We start from the raw sequence: 4,136 nt of genomic DNA on the forward strand, positions 1-4,136 counted from the left end.
TTTAAAACTGGCATTACTGGAATTAGCTGGAAAGAAAAATTAAAATAAATCAATTCCCGATACTGAACACTTTTAGTTGGAAGCGGCTCGAGCTAATTCTTTCCTCGAAACAAGAAAATCACGTTTAAATAGAAACAATAGTAGAAAAGGTTAACGAGAAACAATTACAAAACACACGTGTAATTTGATTGTCGGAAATCAAAATTTCAAAAGCTTGAGGGCGGGCCGCAATACGAATTTTTCCAGTGGCGTAACTGCCTTCACGCGCCCTGGGACAACTTAAAACACAATGCCGAATGTTTTTCAGAACCGGTTCGATGGCGGGTGCAGCACCAGCAGATTTTGAGGTGTGAGCTAATAATCGTTAAATAATGTTTCTCAATTGTGGGCTCTCTGTTCCTCAATTGTGGGAACCATATATATTGACTTAAAAATTAAATTTTCTTAAATATAACGTAAAAACGGAAAATAGTCTGGCATTTATTTTAAATATTTTATTTTAATTTGGTGCCCTAAAAATGGACTTACTGAGCCCTCTTCGGGCCCCTGTCAAGTGGATTTGTGACCCCGCAGTGAAAACAAACGTAGGCTATAGGCTTTAACCTGTCTCGCCTACCCTTAACGCCACCACTGCATGTTTCAGAAAAAAATTGAAAAATTCAGTATCGAAATGGCACTTCTTCAGTGGGCGCCCTTTTGGGACAACTTGGCCCAATTTTCCGACGTAATTACGCCACTGAATTTTTTGTTATGTTCGGCGGCCACGTGCTGGCCATTCCTTTTTGGTAATATCGAAATTTGCTCTGGTTGTCCAAAATGAGAGCCCAAACAGTATCCTTTGGGGAAAATGACCTCCTGGTGCGGGCATATGGCTCTGCGGCCACCCGATTTTGGGTTGTTATTGTTCCACATGAGTTTGGATGAGATTAATTTATACGGGAACGGGAAGGCCCTTTTGTTTACCAATTAATTTAGGAATTTGTTCGAGTGAAGTGAAAGATTGACTTTATTATTAAAATGTTCCACTTTGTAAATTAGCATTTCGCGAATTTCGACAAAATTTTCAAATGGCCGTAGCATCTCAACCGTTGGTCGTAGAGTTAAGATATTTGCACTTTCTATATATGAATCGACCATGCTGAATCCAAAAAGGGCACTTTCAGCGTCGTAACCACATTATTTCAATAAGTCCCAAAAGTGGTAGTTTCCGTTTTTAACGAAGGTGGCGCTTTGATCCGAGAACAAGATATGTCACCCGATAGGTCTTTGAAAAATATTCACGAAGCTTTTTGATTCATCCATCTATCTAGTTCCGTTCAAGAGAAAACATAATTTTAGTGAAAACAACACAACGGCCGAAGACTTATTTAACAGAGTGTACCATGCTGCCTATACATGTATAGGAAGTCTCCATCGTTGTATAGAATTTTGAGAGAAACAGAGTCCTTGCAATTGCCATCTTCAAGTACATTATACCGTCACAATTTGTATTTTAAAACTGAACCCGGGTTTCAAGATAACACGTTTGAAAAAATTGTTCGATAAATAACTACTACCACACTACCAGGACACCAACAATATTTTTGCTTATTACTGGATTAAATAAAAATTAAAGAAGATCTTGTTTACAAGAAGGAAAATGGAGATATCATTGGATATACTAAGTTAAATGATACGTATAACAAAATAGCAGCCATGGAAAACCCTACAACTACGGAGAAACCACTTGCTACTCATGTAATAATGCTTATGTTGAGGGGAGCCACTTCAAGTATCAAATATCCCATAGCTCATTTTGGTACAAACTCCTTGACTGCTGAAGCAATTGACAGTGTCGTATAGGAAGCTGTTAAGAAACTTGAACGCTCTGGCTTCAAAATATTATGTGTAATTCGTGATGGTGCGGCAACAAGTAGGAAGTTTTTTATGTTAAATGGCTGTAAAACGCATAACTACAAGTGTGAAAATCCTTATTCTCTGGAAAGTCGACAAATATATTTCTTATTCGATGTCCATCACCTTTTAAAAACTGTTCGGAACCGTGTCTTCAGTAGCACTGATGATTGCAAAAACAGAACTCTTTGGGTAAATGGACAAACAATATTGTGGAAGAACTTTGAAAACGTCTTTAAAGAGGAGCAGAGCAAACCTGGGAATTTACGGAAGTTACATAAAATAAAAAACGAGTATATCTATCTTACTTCCTTCAGCAAAATGAGGGTCAAGTATGCGGCAGTAGTGGTACATTGAGAGTCCTGGAACACGAGGTGGAAAGGGAGTGAGGTGGAGTGAGGTGGAATTGAGGTGGAGTGAGGTGGGATTGGGGTGTATGTTAAAACCCGTAGAAACGCAACATATGTTATTTTGCCGTAGTTTTTTTCGATATATAAGATAAGATATTGATAAGGTTCGGCTTGTTTCTTTTTATCTCGCGATTTAAATATAGTATGGAATAAGTTGAAAATGTATGGAAATGATGTAAGTTGTAAAGAGTGATATGTTCTTGTTAACCAAGGTGAGAGATGAGGACCGAGTAAATCCACTATATGTTAGGTGTTTTCTCCCATGGTGTAGGTAGAATTGAGGTGGAATTGAGGTGGAGTGAGGTGGGATTGGGTTGTATGTTAAAACCCGTAGAAAAGCAACATATGTTATTTTGCCGTAGTTTTTTCGATAGATAAGATAAGATATTGATATCATATGCATTTAATAAATAAACTGGTATATAAGGCGATGTCAAAAACGTCATCTGCTAACCTCGTATCACAACTTGAAGACAAAGCCTAGTAAGTAATTTTTACATGTTTTCAATAGATTTTCATATTAAAAATACTTATTTTAGAAGATGCCTTGTATAATTGAAGGAAATTTTCTCCGTGCGAAAGGAGACTACATCGTGAAAGAATTGGCGTTTCTCTTGATGGAAACGGGGGAAAAGCAGTCTATAATTTCAAACCCCCATTCCCTTACAGGGATTTGGATGCCAGGGACAAGCGAACCTATGCGTGGATCACCCGTAATATTTGCAACCTGCATTGGGGTGATGAGGAGATTGAATTCAACGATTTATCAGATGAAATGGCAGTCATTTCCACCAAATCAACACTATTCTACACAAAAGGTTTGGAGAAAAGTATGATTTTCTCCAAACTTTTAACCCAAAATGTTGCAAACTTGGAGGACAAAAATTGTCTCAAGTATAGTTCTTTAAAAAAAATTGGAGAGGAATATATATGTAAATATCATTTTGAAAATATTCATTGTTGTGCTCTGTATAAATCAAAAAAATTAACAGATTTTTGCATTGAAAATATTTAATAAAACAATTAGTTTGTTTATTTTCCTATAACCCATTCACCAACGTTTAAGCTATATTCATAGACATATCTCAAGTCCATACCCATCAACTGTGAGATGGCATAGGTAGGTGTGAACGTGAATTCCGATAGGTTAAGCAAATCTAATTTGCATGGTGAGAAAAGAAATTTAGGCTTTCATTTCTTCACAAAATCCATTCAGCAATCGATTTTGGATGATATTTGTAAACACTGGAATTTTAATGACGTTTTAACGATTATTCCTAAGAGTTGAAGCGGTTCCGATAAAATAAAATTATTTTATACTCTTCAAAATATTCTTTGGAATATTTCCTCAAATTAAAAAACCCCACGATTTCACCACGTTTTGACATTTGCCAATCAAAGAAATATCAATTAGAAAGTTTCCAACAATCTTAGGTGCTTCAAGTTTTGGGTATAAAAGCCTACTGATTTATGAAAATTGTATCCATACTCTCTCTCCCTCGATTGAGACAAACTTCAGCTGCTACAATGGAAAAAGTCGATATGAGTGTCACCAATCAAATTCTAAGGTTTTCGGTAATTGAAAACAAAATGTCGTTCAGAATGCTGGCGGTAGTTCTTAAAAAATATAAGAGATGGTACCGACGCAAGACGGAAGTAAATCATGAAAAACAGTTCATTGATGTCCATCTGGCGACCTTTTTGAATATAGGTCTTATTTTTCAACGTTTGTGGCCATATTCACGTAATTATATAAAGGTTAGCCCAATTCAAATATTAATAAATCTGTAAAAGTGTTCGAATAATTAATTTTTTTCTATTCTATTTTTAGAT

This window comes from Leiobunum rupestre, chromosome 3, assembly GCF_980474605.1.
Source record: "Leiobunum rupestre chromosome 3, qqLeiRupe1.1.hap1, whole genome shotgun sequence".
Lineage (NCBI taxonomy): Eukaryota > Metazoa > Arthropoda > Arachnida > Opiliones > Sclerosomatidae > Leiobunum > Leiobunum rupestre.